Here is a 24,153-nt window from a genome sequence, read left to right on the forward strand (position 1 = left end):
AGCTAGACCCGATTTGTGTTCTCTTCTTTTTCTACGTCTTTTTTTATGTTCTGCCATACGGATTTCTCCTGATCTTCCCGTCTGGCCCACGTAACAAAGGCCACAAGAACACCAGATTTGATAGGCTCCTGGTTTTTTTTTTTTTTTTTTTTTTTTGTGAGGGGTGGTTGTGTGAGGCTGCATTAAGAAATCTTCCTGTTGTCGATTTTCTGTAAACGGAAAAGGTTAAACTTTTTTCCTCTTCATTTTTTTTATTCTATTTCCGAAGTAAATTTTATATTTGGGTGTATTCTGTTAAGATATTCTTTAAAAAAAAACAAAAAAACAATTAATTCATCTGTCGTTCCTGGGCAAATGACAAACATGTCGTTCACATACCGTTTATATCCTTTATAAAACAGAGAAATTATTTTTACACATTACATTATGTTATTTATTTTTATTTATGCATTTTTATTTATGAATCATGAAATTATTTCAAGTTAAGATTTATTAGTGAATTACTCAATGAATTGGGGAACATCCAATTATAAAAGTCAGTGTATAGTGCATATATCTTTATTTAAGAACACAAATTATTAATAAATTAAGTGATTTTTCAGTAACTTCTAAATAAAAGTCAAATAAACGACTGATATTAAAAAAATGAGGAATTAAATTCACTAGCCAACAATAATTTTCCATATTTTACGTATTGAATATAAATAATTATAGTTTACTAAATTGTAATAAAAATTTCAACACAAGATGGCGACACATATTTCTGAACATAAAAAGCAGACGATTTATGCTAAGTAGTATAGGTTTGATGTAAACAAACTGGAGTTGCTCGTTATCTATAATAAATAATGTACCGGTATAAGTAATAACTACTGTACCATTATACTCCACAAGGAATTTTGATATTTAGAGGTACTAGAGGTAAGTAACTCCCTGAAGCCTTTTATATTCTGTTCTATTAGGGTACAATGAAATGAATGCATTCTCAAGAGCCAAATTAAAAGGATGATGGCAATCGTAATCTACGACACTGTGCATTATTACTCATAATTTCTCGATAATAATCGTTTAGAATAAACATTGCGTTAACCAGTATAAAATTCTTTGTTTTCTGATAACAGCAAATATCACAGTATAGCTCAATATTTTATTTATTTATTTTAAATTAAAAACTTGCATTTCTTCCAAAAGGACATCGTTTATAAATATATCATTACCATTTTGCTATCATTAATATAATACTAAACTGGCTGTATCAATTCTAAAATGAATAGATTTGAGAATTAATATAGTCAAAATAATATATATTGAACATTCTGGCTCAAATAAATACGTTGTTTTATTTGTTTAATCTTTAATTCTAAAATTATTTGTTTAATCTTTATTTCAATGGAAATGAATGAAAATAAATATATTATTTATTTTATTCGCTTTTTATAAAAAATAAATAAAAATAGAAATAAAGACCGGATGTCCTTAAATGCAATTTATAATAGTCAAAATGAATTATTTTTCTCAACATTTAATTAATATGGCATGCAAATATTCTTAATGTGATATATAAAATGACAGAAATAACATGTAAACTGTTACAAAACACAATTATTATTATTATTATTATTATTATTATTATTATTATTATGTGACTGACTAGTTATTGAAAATTATATTTAAAACAATTTAAATGTCGTTTTATTATACAAAATCCTTTAGTTTGTACTTGTTTTAATAGATTTTAAGAGTAATTTTAAATTTCTACTTCTTTTTACTTATTAATCAGGTGAAAATATATATACGCTGTAAGTATCGCCATCTAGTGGGCAGTGAAAATAACTTTATCTGAATTTGATATCAACTAAGAAATCGTATACTGCTCTGTTAAGTACTATGGTTCATTGTTATGTAGAATATTGTTTTATATAACTGTATTGCAATTCGGGTGGTTTAATTTTAAGTTTACATTTTTTACGTCAGTAATTATGGGAGAACTGATGGAGCTTATATCGTTAGCTTTGATTGATTTTCTTTTCTTTTTTGTTATTTTTTCTTTAAAAAAATACTACATCTCTTAACTTCCTTGTCATTGCAATGTTCTAAGTTAGGGTCGGTTTCAGAGATCATTTTTATAGTTTTATTTTAATTATTAATGATCTCGTAGAGCACTCAACATGTCAGAAATCTTTTCTAGCGAAGTCACTCCATCAGTGTGACTTAAACCACTTTTGTGTGTTTGTTAGTCGAGCTAAATGAGATCGCTATTTACTAAATAACAGAATAATAATAAAAAAAACGCTTAAAAGCAATGTAGAAACTTACAGTAATTTATAAGAACTATTTCATACCCCTTCGAGTAGAAAGTTCCATTAAATCCAGCCTGCTGTACAACACTGTGAATTTGAGACAATTCATTTTTTTTTATAGCGATCGATGACGCATTTAAGAATAGTGTGAAAGGAAGTAACTATGAATTACTCTGCATGTATATTGTTGATAGTTACTTTTTATTGCATTCGTATAGTTTTAACGGTGTCAAAACAAACTTCCTCGTAAACAAACCATCATTTTTCTTTGGTAAGCTACGATAATGTTTTTGCACATGGTATATGTTTTAAAATTGCAGCATCCGTCATTTTCTGATGCATGGTTTGCAAGAATGATGTACTGGATGAAAAAAAGAAATGCGATTTTGAGTTCAATATCTACTACCAAAAATTCAAGATTAACTGACTGACCGGGAACATTCCAGATGTTTTGGGGATGGTCATTTCTTTCATAATATTACTTTTGGCATATGGAAAAATGCATGTGCGCGTCCATTTTGTAAACATATCATGAGTGATACATGCTTTCATGCATCTATTGTTTCTATTGTTGCCTTTTACTGCTGTAGAATTCGTGTAATGAATACAAAGATTTTATTTTTAAATTGCTAATTCAGTCACACAAGGAAGGTGTTTCGCTGGCTTAAAATCTTCCTCGTAGGCAGTAAATAAAATAGAAGGTATAAATTTCTAAAAGGGGCCTGTTTTTCATTCAAAGTGAAGACCAATCAGGAAGGATGTTATCCTTTGCAGACATTTTGGTCGAAGCGGAAGTGAACTATCTACGATTGAGAGTTAAAGGTGAACACTCACCGATTACAGTCAGGAATACTTAAGACCCAGCCATAGGCCTGATTCGTCAGCTTATGCCGGTCCCGATCCCGGATAAAATTGGGGGGGGGGGGGGGGGGATTGAGATGCTGCCGTACTTCCCCGTAAAAAAGCCTCACGGCCGTTATATCATCATGCGAATGAATAAAATAAAATTTGCACTTTCGCCGATTCCTCACCAACATACTTTTGTAACTTTAATGCGATGATACAAATCGAAAACCACTTCGTGCTTTTACTAGTTTCAATAGTTCCTCCAATTTTTTTAGCATTTTCTTTCCTGAAATAAAATTATCGGCGATTAGTAGTGGTTCGTGGTTAAATAAACGAGGTATGTTTTTAACATTTACAGAATCTCAGTCAACAAAGAGGATATCTGACTTACGTAGCAGAGTAGTCGTGACATGATGGTGCGATGGAAAAGAAGAAGAGAAAGAGAGAGGGATGGAATTACTAAACGCATTTATCTGCTTGTACATGCTATTACGACTTCTTCAATATACGTGATAATTCACAGAGAAAAGTCATATACAAAGTGCGTACAACTACAATGACCAAAACATAACCTATTAAAATATCCAAACGAAAAATAATTGAGCAACGAAAAACAAGTTAATTAATTGTACTTAAAATTCTAAAATAATTTAAGCACTCGTTTTTATCTCCCCACTCTTAAAAGAAAAGTAGGTGAAACAAAGTAGAAGAACAACAGCGTTTGTTTGGAAAGACCTGGATTAGATTTAAATACTCGAGAGGAACATTTATAAGTGTATTCAAGTAAAGATGGGGGTGGAAATGGGGGGCTTTTCATCTAGGATATCCAGTTTTTATTTCCGCACGACAGGAAAACTATCTAAATAACATACAGGCTTTAGTTACTTTGGCGTATTCTTAAATGGTTATTGTTAGTTCCGTTCAACAAGGAAGGGAAATTTTGCATTCCAATGAAAAGGAACTTTTTGGCCCGACGACAGGTCGGTTTGCTGCATCCCCTTATATTCTACTTTGCCACGAATAAGGTTATGTATTTTGAAAAAAAGCTAAAGCTTAATTTAAAAATGTAGAATTTTAGTTATCTCAAAGATGGAGGACAAAAGTTGGTCTCCATTGACAACAGGATAACAACGTTCCGCGCTCGATTTCTCATAAATGCCCTACAACAGGAAATATCACACAAGTGCACCACTGAGTATATTTTCACTTCTGCCACTAGAGGTCTCTCTCTCTCCACCACCTTAAGAATGACCACAGCTCAAGTGCCTGTAAATTTAACAAACTTCTACAAAGACGCCCTTCGACGATGGAAGAAGCTAAACCTCCAGCACACAGTGAAGACAGCATCCCTACCTGAAATCCTCATGGAACCCATCTTTCACAACACGATGGTAAGAAGCCCGATCACTCAGAAAGAATTTTTCTTTCCTCCATGGAGCTGGCGAAACGTGAGGATCTTGGGTGACATTCTTTCTCCAAGCCTCACCTGGCGCTTTCCAAATTCGCTCGAAAACCTGGAATATGGGAATGAGTCTGAGCAGATAGACACCGTAAAGGCCGCTTTTCAAGCCGCTATGCCTGATAGCATAACAGAAGTGGGGCTTATTCCTCCAAACTCAGAAGTTTTGGCGCCTATCTTTCTGATAAAAACCAATAACTCATGGGAGAAACTTACACCCAGCAACACCAACAAGATCTACAGCACCCTAACACAACAGTCAAACCAAAGCACTTTGATGGAAAATCCTGCATCATCTGATCAAACACTATTTCAATGGGATCTACCATATCGCACAAGAGCCATCAAACCTGACGCAGATATTCAGTGGAGAATGTGGCATAATATATTACCTACTCCTACTAAATTACGAAAATTTAACTCAAACGTCTCAGATAACTGCCTCTTCTGCTACCAATTAGGAACGGTCCGGCATGTCTACTTGGAATGCCCAGTCAACACTAAATTAATCAGTTTGACTCGGAAAACGGCAGCTCTTACCTGTGGTAATCTTCATACAGAAGAGGAATATTTCAATCTCGTCCATGTGGAGCCAAATAACCATTCATTCTGCAATTACCTTTTCATCACCGCAAAAGCGGTAATATACAACTTCTACCTCAGACATACAAGACCAGACAGCACAGCAACTTCACAGAGAGAGGCAACTGACCAACTCACTGCAGCCTTCCAACAAAAGGTGAGATGTCGGATCCTACACGAACATCACCACCATAGGCAAAACAACACATTAGATCTTTTCCACCAAGAATGGAATCCACGGAATCAACTCCTGGCTGAGCAGGGCGACTGCATTATAATCCACTTTCCAGCATAGAAGTGACACCTTTACCCCCCCCCCCAAAAAAAAAGAAAGGGGGAAGAAAGAAGGATTGTTGTGCTTAACAGTGCGAAAATTAATCAGCTGGCACTCTCATGTTAATAGATAATATTGTGCAATAGTAACTTCTATGTTCTTCCACATTTATGTTCTTATGTTAAAACAAGATCTTATGTTATCATGTTAAAATAACTCTTAATGGCTTTAATTTATTTAAAAAAAAAAAAAAAAAATGTAATTAGCCTTATAAGTGACTTCGATGTAACATACCTCAACAAGAGTATGAGCATGTAACCTCTCTGTCTGACTGCAGAGAAAACCAAAAACCGGTTAATCCTGTATATAAGATTGTTATGTTTACAATAAAAAAAAAAAAAAAAAAAAAATATCTATATCTATATATATATATATATATATATATATAGAGAGAGAGAGAGAGAGAGAGAGAGAGAGAGAGAGAGAGCCTGTGTAGCTCTAGGAAAAGCTAGAGGAAATTTTTCTAAGCCTTTTTTCGACCGGTTCCCGAGTTAGTCGATCTCTGGCATAGGCAAGCGGGTTTTTCCTCCCGGAAACTCGGGTTTTACGTCCCGTAAACTCAAGAAAATCGACCGTAGAACCCACATTATTTCAGACATTAAGTATGTTGTAGGTTTAGGGACCACGAGATGGCGGCACATTTGAGCCGTCTCTCTCTTCACTGTGTACCGCTTAATTAGTGATAGCCTTGGGCCATCTATCTCTGATTGGTACCAGTGGAGATTGAACTGCCCACTCAGTCTCCAAAAGTTAGATAGGGCTAAATGGCCTCGTCTACTCCCCGTATACGGGAATAAAAAGGCGTTAGCTGATTTTATATATATATTTATATATATATTTGTAATCGATTTTAATAAACACTTATCTTTATAATTGATTAAAAAAACTTACAATTGAGTTTAACAAATAGGTAGTATATCAGTTTTATCGTGCTGTAGCTTGTTTATAGCGCACACATATACATCTTAACCGAGAATAAATATGCTAAATGCAGTTCGTTTTCCTATTAGTGAAAAAATTTTAACTTCTTTTGTCATGCTAAATTCAAATCTATTTTATATTTCCACATTTCACACCTGTTTACAATTATAAAATTAACATTGTAAGGTCATTAAGTGTGTGTTTTTAATATAATTATCAGAATATCGGAATTATAATTGCTGTTTGAAGTATTGAGATACATTTCAACATAGAAAAAAAAATGTTTACAGAAATATCGAACTGAAAAAAGAAAATGCAATTTCAGAATAAGAAAAATAAATAAATAAAAAACAGACCTACGAGTATATCCGTCCCAGACGACTGTTTTCAAAAACAACCTTAACAAATGAAGAATATGGCATTTACTTGGTATTGTTGTTCTCGGCGAAAGAACTACAATAAAACTATGATAACGAATTAAGCATTCAAAGAAAAAATCAACAACTAAATCCTAGTCATTAGAATCATAATGGCAGAAGAAAATAAATTATACTTTTAGATACTGTATCTCAGTGCGATGTTTGTTTTTTTATTATTCTATAATTAGAAACATTTTGTACCCTGTAAAACAGACGTCTCTGTACAACTTCTCTGCATTTCAAGCAGGCCTACTCTAAGGTTGTAAAAGAGTCCAGTAGGTTGCATAAAACTTCTTGAATGCATAAAACAGAATGATAAATATAGTTCAATGATGCAGGAGCATTTAAATCAATAAAACTAAAATGCTGTGTACAACAATACGGTTCGCGCCAGGAATTAAATCCTTTTTTTTTGTAATGTTCGAGGCTGGTACCTATCACTGGTATTATGCATCACGAACATCACGTTGCATTATAAAAATAATACTCTATTCAGCCAAATACAATTAACATTGGGAGATTAGAACACGTTTTCAAATTCTCAGAGTTTCTGATAGTTGACGATTTACTCTTATTTCGTTGTATATTATAATAACATGAATTAAAAGCAATCTCTCTGAATTGAATTAAAATAGAGGAAAGAAACAGGAAAGTAGAAAAAGAAAAAGAAAGAAAAAAGAACAAAAAGGGTAACAAAGTGCAACGCTCTAATCATCCATTATAAAGTGCTGACTCCAATTAATACTTCCGAAAGTTAATGAATTTCTGCAATCAGTGCACAACGTGACCAAAAGCTTCAACTCGGGCACTTTTCATCGATGACAGAGGACAGAACGCATGAAAGAAGCAGACAAGAAATTGGTCTGATAAAAGCAAAACTTGTTACCGATAACGTGGCCTGCGGACATAAATCCAATCTTGGAGATCGCACAAGGAAGTGGAAGTTTGGTGGAGTTCTACACACATATCCGCACACAAATAAAAGAAAACTCCCTTATCAGTACTCGCACAGGAAAGAAGATTGTCATAAACTGTTTAAATAGAAATGGGTCCTGTTAGTTAAGGCGGAAGAGAGACATTTATCAATTGTGAAGTTCACCTGTCTGGTTGTGTTGCAGGTAAATTGCCACGATGCTATCTGCCACAGCACTGTAGAAGAAATCGTGGCTCTCAAATGGGATTGCATTGCCAATAGATCAGCCATTTATTATTTAATATCGCTCGCGCGCCGTACACACACACACATACACACACTGTATATTAAATGGGAAAGAGTACTAATAAAAATAATTCATCCTTGGTTGTTCAATGCTTAAAAACCAAGGATGAACCGCACCTCTCTCTCTCTCTCTCTCTGTCCTTTCATCTCTCTAATTATCCATCTATTTATAATTTTTCCTTGGGATTTTTATTATTTTTTTTAATTTCCCTTTCCTGTCTATTTTTCTTATTCATTCAATCTCTTGAACTGTCTTCCATTATTTTATATATGTTAAGAATACCAAGCAATTTTTTAAACCTGGTTTTACTCCATTTCCCAAGTAAGCAAACAGGCAAATAAGTCAAGTTTGCGCCTGCATGTAATGCAAGTCTAGCTGATCCTACAGGTAGTGCAAGACCAAGGCAACTCGTGGTAAAGGTGGCATGAGCTCTGATCACTAATCTTTATATTTACCCTTAATGCCAAAACACATCTCCAAGAAGGAGATGCATGATGTTTTGTATTAAAGGCAAGAGGCCACTACCCAGACCGGTTTCGACCTTTATTGAGGTCTCATCAGTGGGAGCTAGGCTAGAAATACCAAGATTTAGTAATACAGAGCTCATAAGTATTTTACCAGAACAAGTTGCCATAAGGTGTTTTAACCTTATTAAATAAAAATCTCTGGAGATACTTTCTACATTTATATCTCCTCCAGAGATTTTTATTTAACTGCCAAGTACACCAGTGGAGAAGCCTGCAACCAGGAGAGATGAAGGGCAGGAGGAACTGGCCACCGATCAAACCGCCACTACAGACGTAGCAACCGAAAATAACCAGCACCACCAACAAAACGGAACTATCACTGCAGTCACAATAGACGAGGACACGGAGGCAGTAGATATGGAAATCAACAATGCAGAAACCACACAAAAGAGGCCAGCCAGCCCTGAAGAAGTAAATATTAAAAAATCGAAACAAGGAAGTCCAGCACAAGTTGGAAATATAAAGTCAACTTCAGAACCCACAAAGTTCCCTAATGCAAAGGCCAATGCACCTATATTGCATCTCTTAAAAGATTTCCCCGAGGAGGCGGCGAGACTACGAAAAGCAATAGAAACATTCGGAGACATTCAACTGATACTCACGGGACAAAACGGGCCAAGAGTCGTCAGTGCAGAATGGAACGACGTTTGTCGATAATATAGATGAAATCGCTCCTGAAAAGATCATTGGTCTTATCGATGCAGAGGACGACGTGGGACTAGCACTGCACAGAGGCCTCTACATGCTAAACCACGTCCGTGGAGACAAATTAGCAGATCTCATCATTAAAACCCACAACAATAGACAGCAGGAGGATTTAAACCTCGCCTAATAAGTCAGTCGACTTCTAGTATCGATCTGCCAGAGGGAAAAAAAAAAAATTCTGGTTTGTTTTTTCTTCTTTTTGTCCTCTTTCAAATTAGAATTTTGTTGTAAAAAAGGTCTATGTCTATTCCACACAGGAGGGGGTATCCTGAGAACCTGGGCTGCGAAGGCTTACACCGAGGCGGTGCAGCTCCTTGTGGGCTGCATCACCCAGGCCAGGCTCTGCCCCCGCTCTTCTCGGTATTAAACTGGTCATTCAGGTTGAAATTTCAGAATTTACCTAGTTTCTTACAAATTGTTATATGTAATTTTTAATGTTATTTACTAGTTCCTCTTTTTCATGTGGTGCTTCTTTCATTTGTTTTTTCCCACTTTCCTCGGGCAGACACCTGAAGAGGTGACTGACCGGGGAAAGCTGAAAAGAACGGATGGAGGGAGATAATGTCGGAGATCTGCTTGGTGCTGACATTTAAGTCAGGCCAAGTAGATCGACTGAGGCCTCTTTTAACTATCTACTACTATCCACTCTATCTTTTCTCCTCCTCTCTCACTATCAAGCTGACTCTCAGCGCAACTTTTTTAAATCTAAAGAGGCCAATGATGAAAGGCATGAACTCCCATTCGACCTCAATAAAGGTCGAAACCGGTCTGGGTAGTGGCCTCTTGCCTTTAATACAAAACATCATGCATCTCCTTCTTGGAGATGTGTTTTGGCATTAAGGGTAAATATAAAGATTAGTGATCAGAGCTCATGCCACCTTTACCACGAGTTGCCTTGGTCTTGCACTACCTGTAGGATCAGCTAGACTTGCATCACTTGCAGGCGCAAACTTGACTTATTTGTCTGTTTGCTTACTTGGGAAATGGAGTAAAACCAGGTTTAAAAAATTGCTTGGTATTCTTAACATTTATTATACCCAAGGTAAAATACTTTCTACATATATATATATATATATAAATATATATATATATATATATATATATACAGTATATATATATATATATATATATATATATATATATATATATATATATATATATATATATATATATATATATATATATATATATATATATATATATATATATATATATGTCGTTTTTTTCCTTTTCCGTCTCTGCCCATCTCGTTTTTATTTCACTTATGCTTATTTCTGTTCTCTCTCTCTCTCTCTCTCTCTCTCTCTCAATGACTCACGCATCATTCTCTAATCTGTATACAAATCGTACAAAAGGGTAGTAAATCTATATACATGAATATTAAATTAACCTGAATATGCTAAATACTAGATAAATTGGACACTGTCGTGGACTGACAGCAAGAGACGAAATCCATCTATTGATTATCAGCGCCAAATGAATCCACCCACTAGTTAATTCGAGCTGAGATGCTTTACACTCTGTATAACAAGCCAGAAAATGCACTCAGTATCAACACTTCAAAGGAGACTAGAAGTAAAGTTGAACTCATTTATGAGAGCTTGCTCCTATGAATAACAGTATCTAATAAATTATTCAGTTTAGGGATTTGACTGTAAACAGGATTCCGGCTAATAGGACGTGATCACCAAAAGGAGAGAAATTTCTATTGTATTCATTTCTCCTAATGATGAGAATTGTTATTCGAGAACAGAAGACTTTAATCTCTGCGAAAAGAGAAAAGAACGGCAAGAACATGAAAAATGAATCCATCTAAATAATGAAGGGTTTCTATCACTTAAATCAAACAGTTTTCTGACAGGATTGTGAGCATACACAAGAAATTCAGGCTTAATATTCGTTGCATATCTCTAAACAAACTTTCCACTGTCCAACATTCTGTTAACCAAAAATTATATTTTGGTATTATATCTGAAGGTATTCTAACAAGAGCTTGGTGTATGCGATCTATATCATTATGGATGGACATACACGACACGTTCTGCTGATGTGAGAATATCAGAACATCAAGATTACATAGGTTTCCGTAAGTCCGAGAAGTCTGGTTTGTCTGAACATGAAGTAAGCACTAGCCATAGGATATTATATTATATAAAATTGCAATTAAAACTGATTTTATTAAACACAGAGATCAGTGTCATCCGAATAAGAACTTCCAAAATAAAAGAATTATAAGTGATTTATTAGAAACTTTGCGTCTAATTTACAGGCAGTGTGTGTGTGTAACTTTTTTTAGCTGAGTGTTCATCGGTAATTCTCGAGGAGTTCCACTTCCGCGTGCGCGGTCCACGTAATAATCGTTTTGGGAAAATTCCGCCCCATTTACAAACATCAGATCCACCTGCACGTTGTCTTTACTCACGCGAATTTTGCTAAGGATTTGCTTAACTGCGCGTGTTTAGTTTGGCGCATGCGTCATATCGACTGATTAGTTCAAATCGCAGCTTAGCGAGGGCTGTTGCCAGGTGATTGTAAATACAATGGTCATTGAAAATGCGTGTCCGAACGCTGTCAGACGCACAGTGAACGCTGGCGTCTTCCATTGAATATTAACCTGATATGGAGTGGGTCTCTGATCAACGCGTAGGGTATCCGCTTTTAGTTTGAGTGATCTAATTACGAAAGAAGTGTCGACCACTGTGATTGCATTTCTAACAAAGTTTAGGCAAACACCTGTTAACTCTCCAGGAATAAGAACGCAAATCCCGGGAAGTATTCTATATCAGTACGTCCGTGTGACATATCAGAGACTTGAAGGTGAGTACTTTCATATTCTCCTGTTATAACTATAATTTTAGCCATATTCAAAATTCCCTCCATTGATTTAGTTTTAATTTGCATTATATTGTTCGTTTAAGGCTAATATACGAAGTGCTAAGATTTGAAACGTTTTCAAATATGTAAACATAACTGTGCAGTTACTGAAACCCAAATATTTTCCCAACCCCATCTTTTTGAGAGCGATGCATGTACCTTAACAGACAACATTAATAATATCGTAGTTTAATATTCTTTCGCTTTGTTGTCAATCACTGTTTCTTAATCAGCTAAAAAATGCCATGAAAGGAGAAAGTAAAATTCTTTAAATCGAGTTTGGCGGGAGGGGGGGGGGAAACAGCCCATAACCGTATAAAAATCAAGTTGAATATCATTCCAGGCATTATTTTCTGTCTCCACGTTTGTTTATTTATAAATGTGGCTGATGATTTAAATTAAAATTGAAGTGAAATATATTTTGGTGCAGGATATTAATAACGATTCTAACTACTGATTTTCCGGTACATGTCTCGCAATTATTTGACATATTTCCTAGTTATGTTAGATCATTTTGCATCCCCGGTAAAAGACGACATCAAAATCAAACTTTTCATATTCAGAGATTACATCATCTGCTTTTAGAAGTACTTTTGTGCATGAAATTAAGTAAATCTGAATAGTGAACGAAAGCTAATACATTCTCCATAGTTTGATGGAAGCGTAATAATCTTAACACGCTGACTGTAATATATATCATATTTATAGTATAAAAAGGTGTTTTTTCAAATTACGTAATTAGTAAAAAAAAAACTAAAAGATACAAAAATAATAATAGGTGATGTACAAAAATCCAACATAGCATTATTTAATTAAGGAAAAGTGATTTTTAACCTTCGTGATGTTTTTTAATTATTTTTAACATAAACTGAATTTGTCCCGCAAACCTGCACAACTCTTTATTAAAATCCTAAGAATAGTTTTATATTTATCGATTTAGTCTTATTAACACAGAGGAGGAAAAGAGTGGTCTGGAATAAACAAATGACTACAACATATTAATTGCTTTTAGAGGTGTGTGTGTGTGTGTGTGTGTGTGTGTGTGTGTGTGTGTGTGTGTGTGTGTGTGTGTGTGTGTGTGTGTGTGTGTGTGTGTGTACAGTGTTGTTTTTTGTTGTTTATGCATCGTTGCCTGGAGGTTGCGTGGTATGTTGTCTCATTACTATGCATCTATTTTTTCTTTATTCGCATATAACCTTACCAAATTAAAGAAACAGAAAGGAAAATATGAAGATTAGAAACACCTTAGAGACTAGCGCTTGTTTTCAATGCGCTCTGCTCATTTAATTTCGCTTCTCTCCACAAGCATATTTCATAGCGCTGAATCTTTCAGGGTTAGTTTTGCATGTGTGACCATGCAACCAATAGTAGCGACCTCTGTCTTGACTTAAAAGACCCTCTCGGTAACCGATAAATAGTCTAGGCTGATGAATTGCATTATTAGGAATGTTAAGAAAATTTTGTTATGTTTAAAGAGCTGCCTGTTTAATTCTTAGATCAGAAACTACTGTTAATTCAATTACAACGCAGTATGCTAGAGTTTTCTTATGTTAAGACATATTCCCGTTGTGACACTTTACTAAGGAGTTATAAACGATAAGCATTGAGTTTTCAGACATCAAATGCTTCTGAACAGTGGAAATACTTAAAATAATCGTTATTGTTCTTGTCATTTGTAGAAGGAATTAAGAATTTATGTAGTCAACAATGTTAAAGAAACATCTCTCTTCCTCTTATCTTTCTCATCTGTCCCTTGAGAGGGGTCGAGTCGCCTCCAAATGAGGGATTATTGACGAATTAATGCAGCCGGTTCGCCACTCCTCTGCTGCATCCCCCTAAGGGCGATATTCATGACTGTAATCCGTATGTGTGTTCACGAGGCCGGTTTGCCTGCTTGTGGGATGAAAAACCAGATAAACTGAGGGGAAAAAACTGCTGTCCAAGCCCGGCTAACTTGGCTATGGCTGAGAAAGATCCTTAAAGTAATCATTATTTTTCTTATCGCTTGTTCACGTCATCGACGGGAATCGAATCTAGGACACTCCTTCACCAGGCATATGATTGCGAAGTGCATAGCCACTAGGCTAACCGCGCGGACTCTTTTAAGAAATTTGAATTATTAATAATAAATAATCATTATTAATTAATAAAATAACCTTTTATGTTTAATTAATGAAAATTTTAATAACAAACCCTTAATAATAATCTATATTATTAGTATTGTTAATAGCAATAATTTCATACACCATTTTATATACTAAACAATGGCGTATAACAAGAATTTAAAAACTCATAGGAGATCAGAGGTCCTTTTTAGGACTTCCAGGGTAACAAATGGCAATGCTGTAGCCAATGAAGTTTTAACTGAGGCTCGGCTATTGCCATTACCCAGCCATGACTAGAGCTTTTAGCTCAATAACACCCATCCACACAGATTTTCTTCATTCAGATGACGGGATAAAGAGTCAAGGACTCAGTTCATCGCAAAGTTCTTATAAGAACTTTAAGAAACTCATAGGAATCGACCGTGAGATGCGGTGATTAATACCCTTGGAGAGTAATGGATGGCAATGCTGTAGTCAATGAAGTTCTAACTGAGGCTCGGCTATTGCTGTTGCTCTCCTGCCATGATCAGAGCTTTAATAGCTCAATAACACCCTAACCCTACACTGTCCTCTACAGATAACGGGGAAGATGAAAAGCGTTCTTGTTTCTCCACTTTAAGCCAGTCCTTATAAGGATAAAACTCGCAGGTGTCATGCTAATTTAGAATGACGATATTGCAATCAAAATCTTTATTTATTTATTTATATAAGACGTATAATTCTGGTTTTTGTTTGTTTATACTGTTTCAAGAAAAATATTAGCGATTATTCACTGTCCGAGTTCGTTTTTCCTCTAAGTTCAATTCATTACGTGTCAATATTTACATATTTCAATAATGATAATGAGTTATGCTGTTCCTTATCTTGAATACATCATACTTAAGTCACTATTTCTTCGATTCCCACACCAATCAAAGGACATTTATTGACCGAAAGGGTATAGTTGGAATAAAATATTACACGATATACTTTATTCTGGTGCGTGCAACAAGTATCGGGTTTGTAACTCAATAACATGAACATTGTAGAGCAAGATCTGTCAGCCCTGACAAAGTAGGTTACATCCATCCATTGTGTGCAGATTAGGTTTAAATATGCCCCCTGTACTTTCAAAGCTGTTAGCCAATCTTTTATATATAATATCACATATCCTGGGTTATGATAAATCTTTCTCATTTATATGCATTAGCTTTTGACGAAAACTTCATATTAAGCACATAAATTCTATTTAAAAAAACGCCTAAAATTGTAGCATGCTTATTTTCTAAATCAGTAATTCTTTTTTATGTTATATATATATATATATATATATATATATATATATATATATATATATATGGGAGAACTTTAATGACTGATACCGAGAGAAAAAAAGATGACATGGTATATTTGAAAAGATATTACTAGTTTCGTTGAATAGATCAACATCCTCAGGTATCATCACAATCAAAGAAGTATATAAAAAATTACAGAGACTTAAAATTGTAATAACAGAACAAGTATAAAAAGACAGTAGCGTGTTTGAAAACAAAAAGCGAGCTTGAGTTCCAAACAAACGTATACTACGCGCTGTCGCGAGTGCGCCAGTACTGAACAGAATCAACGTGTGCGTCAGAGAGATTGTAACTCAGGCTGTTGTTGATATGAGAGGAATCCAGAGAAATTTCCCTGGATTCAACAATCTTTCTTTCGAGTTCATGCACACATGGATGTTCGAAGTTTGAGTCCAGTTTACAATGTGTTGGCTGCCTTCGTCTGAGTTTACTGAAAAGAGAACGTGGCTAGAGAGAACGCTAGCTCTAGTCCTGTTGTAGGAGATATCTCTAAAGTTATATTACGTAATATTATAGGAGATATCATTAAAGTTCTCCCATAATATTCCAACCGAGAAAAGATGAATTCCCATATATATATATGTTGATAATGATGACGACGACTTACAAATTTCAGGTGGAAATTGTGGCAAATAAAGCATATTAATATTTTTCCTTGAGTATATAAGCAGTCTAGGAATAACGCTGTTGAAATACGTATTCTTGTGTGTGTTATCCTGACCGATTTTCCAGGTTGACCTTTGAAATTCGCTAAATGGATGAAGATATTGACATCGACATCCCACGTCCTCTCATTCTTTGCTTTTATTATAAGGAAATTATTCTAAAATATAAAAACTGTGTACTTGATATTTTTTTCAAATAATTATGCAAAACACATTAAATGCGTTCAAATTTTAAAAAAATCATGAAATATAATACAGTTGTCACTTTTAATTATTATAATATTTAGGAAATAATTTTACACAATGAAAAGCCTCAATGTAAAGTGACGTAGCAAGATGTTTGCCACTCGAAACCGATTACAATGATGGTATGTATAGACACGACTTCCGAAATCTTAAGTAATGTTTGTACACAACAATGAATATAGGTAGAAGTGTGGTTTCTTTGTATGACTATTTTTATCCGTTAGTTGCGAGCATAAAAGCACTCACATTGATTACAAGACTTCTGTAGAAAAGCTTTCTTCTTTCAGTTAAGCTGGAAAGTTCGATGAATATAAGCGGAAATACAAACGTGATTAGAAAGATGAGCGATCTAACAAGAAAACGGTATTCAAATATTTTTATGCATCGAAGAATGAGAGATCTTTCTGAATGACACTTTTATCGAGAAAATGAAAACATTGAAAAATACCAGCTATATAATTTGAGTCTCAGAACAGGGAAGATTCGACAGGAGTGGAAAGAATGTATGGTAATCCCATTGCATTAAGGGGGTTGCAAAGACTGATGTATCCAACTATCGACCAATTAACACCTCAGGTGGTAAAGATCTTGTAAAAGTTGGTTAGGGCTCGCATTCAGAAATGGGTTCACAGAGAATCTCTACTTCGCAATGAACAGCATGGGTTTATTAAGGGAAGGTCATGTTTTAGCAACTTGCTCACATTCTATAATAATGCTAGCATTGAGCTAAACAAGGGAAATGGATACACCATGATACTTTTGGATTTTTCTAAGGCTATCTTTTGGCAGAATACAGCATCGAAGTCTGTTGCATAAATTGGAGAAAATGGGTTTGGGTTATAGAATATTAGTGTGGATAAGAGGATGGCTAACTGACAGATATCAAAATGTGATATATGGGGGGATGTGAGTCTGCAAGATTTAAGGTAACAAGTGGTGTACCACAAGGATCAGTCCTTGGTCCACTGTTATGCAATTTGAATATTAACGATATCGGAAAGGATTTGTCGGGTAACACATTATCTATTTTCTGATGATGCAAAGATCGGTAGGGTAATCAGGAATGCTGCTGATTGCAATACTGGCAGAATGATTTGAACAGGCGGCAAGTCAGCAAATGTAAAGTAATGCGCTTTGGCGTAATTATATATCCAATGTCGTATTGTATTGGTGGGATTATGCTTGAGGAAACTGATCAGGCTAGGGATCGTGGAATGTTATTAGATAGGAAGTTGAGGTTCAGGGACAATGTAGCAAAGATTATAAATACAATTCAAAAGATAATTGCAATACTGAAACAAACGTTCACATGTTACTTTGCCTCTTTACAAGGCCTTCATAAGACTTCACTTAGCTTATTGTGCGCAGATCGTCTGGTCTCCTGGTTTCCGTTGTGATTTTTGATATATTGGAGAGAGTGCAAAGGAAAGTGTTAAAAATGATATCAGGATTATGGAATATGATTTTGAAGACAGATTGGGAATTTGTAGACTGCAGACACGAGAAAACACGAGAAAGATGGGTGATATGATTGAGACTTACAAACTTCTCAATGGGTAATGCAAGATTTCAATTGATGGAATTTTTCAACTTATGGAAGGCGGGGAAAGGACGCGAGGGCATCCTTGGAAGCTGAGCATGAATGCCGCTAAGAAGGGAGTGAGGGCTAAATTTTTCTCTTATAGGGTGGTGCGTGATTGGAATGGATTGCCATTGGATGTTGTGAGTGCAAGCAGTGTGAATGAATTCAAGAATAAGTATGATAGCTGGTGTGTGTAGTATGTGGCCTCCCTCGATGAGTCTCTGACTCTCTGGAGGTCTCTCTTAATAATAATAATAATAATAATAATAATAATACTTCATTCCTAGAAATTGATATCAAATTACCATTCTGGATATGATCTCGTTGAAATGGACAGGAAATGTAACAACAGTAACTGACTAGTATCCATTGTTTTCGACTTTAAAGTCGGAACATCAAGACGACAAAAAGAAATTTCTTTTCCGTATGTCAGCAATAGCAAGTTTGTTCGAAATGTAATTGTTCTCCTTGAACAGAAGACAACTGGATACGTTATATATATATAGTAGACGAATTTAACTTTCAGGGATTTTCAATGATCTGGAATTGTCTGGTGCAAGAAGAATTCCATTCATTTAAAATGCTGTGAATGTGATTACCTAACGAAATAAGCCAACAAGATAATCAAATATAAAGAACCGGATCGAATCTAGCCAGATATATTTAAACGCCAACAGAGTAGCACCTTTTCACTTTAACTTTTTAATTCTTAAATAATTCACAAACTCTCTGCTGTAGACCAAATAAGGAACTTTTCAAATATTATTTCAAGCGTACGATTATCGGGGTGTTAGTCTCGCACCGAATGATCAAATTCATCCAATATCAAAATTAATATATTTTTTGATTAATAAAATGTTTATTAGATTATGTTATACCCGTGTGCCTTCAGAAAGATTATAAATTCGATTTTAGTGGCTAACTTCAGGAACTTTTTTTTCCCTCGGCCATTTTCAGTCGGTCACCGAGTTGGTAAATAGCTGGTACAGGCAAGTATGGTTTTTTCCTTTAGAAAAAAAAAAAAAAAATCAGATTCCTTGTTTCTTCATGACGACACACTTCATTGATGTGCTGTAGGTTTTACAACCTGTTCAGTTTCTGATCAGAATAAAAAACATACATAAAAATAATAAATAATGAATTATGACAGTTATTTCAAATGACATATTAAGATCATACAATATAATAAAGTGATGAATTGGTTCGGTTTTAATTATTTAAAGTTGCATAAATATAAATAACGGCTTATCTCACGCAATTTAATTCTTTCAAGTAAACTCACAGTATACCAATATGTCGTGAAGTACTTCACACAATTAAAGTTATCTAAATAAAAACTTATTTCACACAATTATTTAAAGTTACATTTTGATGAAATATAAATATAAGGTGCCCTAAAGTTCATTAGAATGTTTTTAAATTATTAATAATTTTAACGATTATCCATGGATCTTTAATTAAATTAAAATTGCATATTGATCATAGTTACAGCGGACTAAATTATTTTTTATTTTAAATTACCTTTAGCTTCTTCTTTAAAAATATATATTACTTATTCATTTATTACTGACAGTTTTCTAGAAATTATAAAGTATTTACGAGATGCTAGCATTCACGAAAATTTACTGTTTTCCACCAAGATGGCGGAAAGATCGTCCTCCCTCTCCAACCAACTAGTTGTGGCCACGAATCCCACTTTGATATGGGTATTTGTGAATGTCTATAAATGAGAGGTGGTTTTTTGCAGCTTGGTGTGAACCGACTGTTCTGTTTATTTGGGGCTTGGAAAATTACCGTGTTTGTTCTAGAGAAGGGTCTCTCTCTCTCTCTCCCCCTTTCTCTCTCTCTCTCTCTCTCTCTCTCTCTCTCTCTCTCTCTCTCACACACACACACACACACACACACACACAACATATTTTCTTCGTTATTTGTCGTCATAACATGGTTTATTATTTCCCTAAATGTCCTCATTTGTGATATGCTCCAGTGCAAAACTGGCATTTTATAAATAATAGATGCTGTGATCGTTTTCCCTATTAAATGCAAATATCATTCTGATGAAAAGGGACTGTTGATGCATATTTCATAACCTGCATTAATATGACTTATACGTGGCCAGCTTAAGAAACTTAAACTGTCTTAGAGATCCGTCTTGGAAGTTAAACTCCAAAAACAAAAAGAGTAAAACGGTGCTATTGAAATCCATACGAATTGTCTTCAAAACAGCGTTCTCTCTCTCTCTCTCTCTCTCTCTCTCTCTCTCTCTCTCTCTCTAATTTGAAAGCGATTTGCATTCATTAAATTAGAATTGTATTATATGATTCTTTTTCTATTGCTTATTCTTAAGAATAGCTTAAGAATAAGCTATTGCTGAATTTTGGAGATAAGTTTTCTATAAGAATTTCTATAATAATATTTTTATAAGAATTCTGTCGAAGAGTGCTCTAACGCAAGTTACATAGCTGATGTAATGCTTTTAACCATTCATAATTTTGCCTTACAGGCAAAAGAGCCCCAGTTCGATCCTGGACGGAATCAATTATTTTATTATTATTTAAAAAAATTAATTGTGAATTTTAATATATTCTTTAATTCCAACTTTATCTCTTTATTATTATTATTATTATGCTAGCACCGCCATAGAGTCCGAAGACATCACGAGAGACTCACACTAACCTTTATTCAGCACGCCTACACATCTCTCCTTAAACTGATTCCCTGACGTAGTCCTCACGACTGCCAGTTTTTACAAACCATTAAAGTGCTAAGCTGATGTAATTCATTATTCTCTCCCATCTTGTCATGTACCGAAAAGTTTATTTTGCATCACTCCTTATAAAATTCGTTTAATAACTTATATTTCCATCATACTCCCTCTTTCTCCCCTAGTTAACTTATGCAACCCATAAACCCTCAATCTGTCCTCTAGAGAGCATACCACAGGCCAATCACTATCTTTATCACTCGCCACTGGACGCTCTTTACTAATTCCTCATCTCTAAGAGACAAAGGCGACCAAGTGTGTGCGTGCGTGAGTGCGTGTGTGTGTGTGTGTGTGCAGAACAGTTAAGTTTCACCAACATCAAAGCCTTATAAAGGAGGATAATAACTACCTGTCTCTTCTTGTTTGTGTTCTTCAACATCCTTTGATTTGTTTTGTCCACCTCTGAACATCAACTTCCTGTCCACCATCACGCCCAAATTTTTATCCTCTTCAATTTCCTGCAGTCCAGTCCTAAGTTACGTCAATGTAACTAAGAACAATATAATATAATATAACCCTTATTCAAATTAAGTGGATATTGAATCCAACATTATTTCAAAGCCGAATAGAGAAACTACAAGAGTTTCGTGCCGAATATAGAAACTATAAAAGTTTCGGCGGATCCAAGAGTAAGCAAATCTTTCATGACAGGGACAACTCGTACTAAAGGTGGAGCAAGATCCGATCACCATCCTTAGTATTTCCCATGATGTAAAACACATCTCCTAGCGGATATGTATGATGTTATACATTATGGGGGGGGGGGTCACTATCCAAACCGGTTTCGACCTTTTTTGTGGTCTCGTCAGTGGAAGCCAGACCCAGATGTAAATATAAATACTCAGGTTATAGTGATGCAGAGCTTATACTTTACATACGAGTTGTTAAAAAAAGGTGTCACGTCACAAAAGGCACCAAGAATTACTGAAATAAGAAAGTCAAAAGGCTTCACTTCGGCGATGCACAAATATTCAAATTAAGAGGATTAAGGATAGTAATCAGAAGAGAAGAATTAAGGATGGTGATCGGAGCTTGCCCCACCTTCACTACGAGTTGCCCCTGTCATGAAAGGTTTGCTTATGCTTGGATCCGCCGAAACTTTTATAGTTTCTATATTCGGCACGAAATTCTTGTAGTTTCTCTATTCGGCTTTGAAATAATGTTGGATTCAATATCCACTTAATTTGAATAATTGTGCATCGCCGAAGTGAAGCCTTTTGGCTCTCTTATTTCAATAACCCTTATATTTTGCCCATGCTGTTAGCCTGTCAATCACCAATATTAACTGTTTCCCCCTCCTTAGTTTGCATTATTGTCAAAAAATGGTATATTCTCCCATAAACATTCCTTGTCGTTAATGCACAAATTAAATAGCAGTACAGAGTCCTGAGTGGATCACTGGTTGCCTACATTCTTCTAGATTCTATTCACCAGCTTCATATCCATCCGCATCTCTTTCTACAGTGTTTTGTGACGTATCCTATCAAATACCTTCGGAGTCCTACCTTAGTAAATTACTAAGGTAGGACCTCCCTTTCAAAACTGTGCTGCCCACCACATGTATCATATTCCTATCTAACCATTCCTGAATGAGATTTAAACAACTTTTCCAGTACTTTAATCACTATTCCTGAGACACTCGGTCTGTAATTTTCTAATTCTGTCTTTAGACCCTCCTTTATGTAATAGAACTATTTTGCAGTGCAGTGTCTTTTTTCTGACAATTTAGTATTACGATGCACACCAAGACATACATGCACTTCATAAAACTAATTTTATTACTTCAAACCTAATGAACGTAATTTGATTAATTCATAAACATAATAAATGAAATTTTATTAATTTTATAATCATTACGTTGCACATAAATTTACGTTGCACATATATTGTATTACATGATAAAAAATATCCATTCTTCATGAATTCAATTACCCCTAAGAATTAACGTGAAACCGACCTAATGGTTTGAAAAGCTACTTAATAAGTACAGCATGATTTTACGGTCTTTCTTTTCTAGCTGCTTTATTAAACTTCGATTTTAACTTAATACGATACCAGTGACATGTGCAAGTGTCATTCGTTCTCCATAACAACGTGATAAGCTTGTAGTGACGTATTCTCAAACACCAGACGACTGGTCTCTTCTATTGATATTTACAACAGTGCGTGCTAACTTATTGCAAACACGAACTACAGCGCCACGTTAATGGAAAGATAATATAAAAATTGTACGAGAATAAAAACAGTATTTGTCCATTTTAGCTACAGGTTTTGTTAATTTTCAAACTGCAGTTAACGTTTAAATGAAATGCAGTTTAAAATTTCAAAGGGGAATACTCATTCGGAAGTGCTCTTATTGAATTGAATAAGATTAAAAAAATATATACAGTATTTCAAACAATGAACCATAAACATATTTAAATTACACAGACCTAGCTTAAATGTGGAATCTCCATAATAAACGAGCTGGTTGTTTTTGTTCATTTGGCTCTTTGTCAACATTCTGACAAGCTGATTGCTTCCTATTGCAAGATAAAGACATTTGTTCATCATTTTATTTATGATTTATAGCCCTTTTGCTATTTTGGCAGATCTAGGTCATGATGATTAAATGAAACTGTAAATTTTCGATGAAGAAGCATTTCAAAATAAAATATAACAATTGCAAACAGGCTATTCACAGGCTATCACTCTAGAGTCTAGAGTATCATTTCGAAACCAATTTAGTTCCAAAAAATTAAAGGAGTTTATTTAATTATAACGCTTCAGATGTTAAACTGACATCTGAAGAAATTTTAAGTGTTGGTTTACAATCATAATCAAACAATATCTGAAAAAAGTATTGAAATGTTTGGGAGAAAAGTTGCCTGAAAAAAATCGATCTCTCTCTCTCTCTTTTTCTTCTTTTCTTTTTCTTTTGTCCCTCTCTTTTTTGTTCACTCTTTCCCTTCTCCTTCTCATCTTTTATGTCTATCATTCTTGTTCTTCTCTCTTTCATCTTGTATCTGTCTTTCTTCCGTCCCCACTCTCTTTCTTCTCAAATGATTTATAGCCCTTTTAGAACACCCTATCTTGAATAATATTATCTTTCGGAAGTGCTCAAAGAGTTTAGCTTGTGATTAATGAGAGCGATATCTAAGTATTGGGAATTATAAAAGTTAAAATTGAAATTACTTTATACTACTGAGGGATTTACATGTTCGGGAAATCGCGTCGTCAGCTATTACTGTTATTTGAGGTGGAAGCGACACTTAATAATGCAAATTATAT

The 24,153-nt window shown here is 34.8% G+C and overlaps 1 protein-coding gene across 2 annotated transcripts in view; it reads left to right on the plus strand.

Moving 5' to 3' along the window:
* The first annotated feature begins 880 nt into the window (after positions 1–880).
* The window catches only part of LOC150101803 (uncharacterized), a 113,042-nt gene continuing 89,769 nt past the window's right edge, over positions 881–24,153 (plus strand). The window contains exon 1 of one of the 2 annotated variants that reach the window (XM_090400334.1): positions 881–921. The gene's annotated coding sequence lies outside the window, so the exon portion shown is untranslated. Of the gene's footprint in view, positions 922–12,002; positions 12,131–24,153 lie in introns of those variants that run through there. The other variant, XM_090400332.1, reaches the window with a different exon arrangement.

The sequence above is a fragment of the Typopeltis vanoorti genome, chromosome 11 (assembly GCF_054136105.1).
Source record: "Typopeltis vanoorti isolate ZY-2024b chromosome 11, IOZ_Tvanoo_1.0, whole genome shotgun sequence".
Taxonomy (NCBI): domain Eukaryota; kingdom Metazoa; phylum Arthropoda; class Arachnida; order Uropygi; family Thelyphonidae; genus Typopeltis; species Typopeltis vanoorti.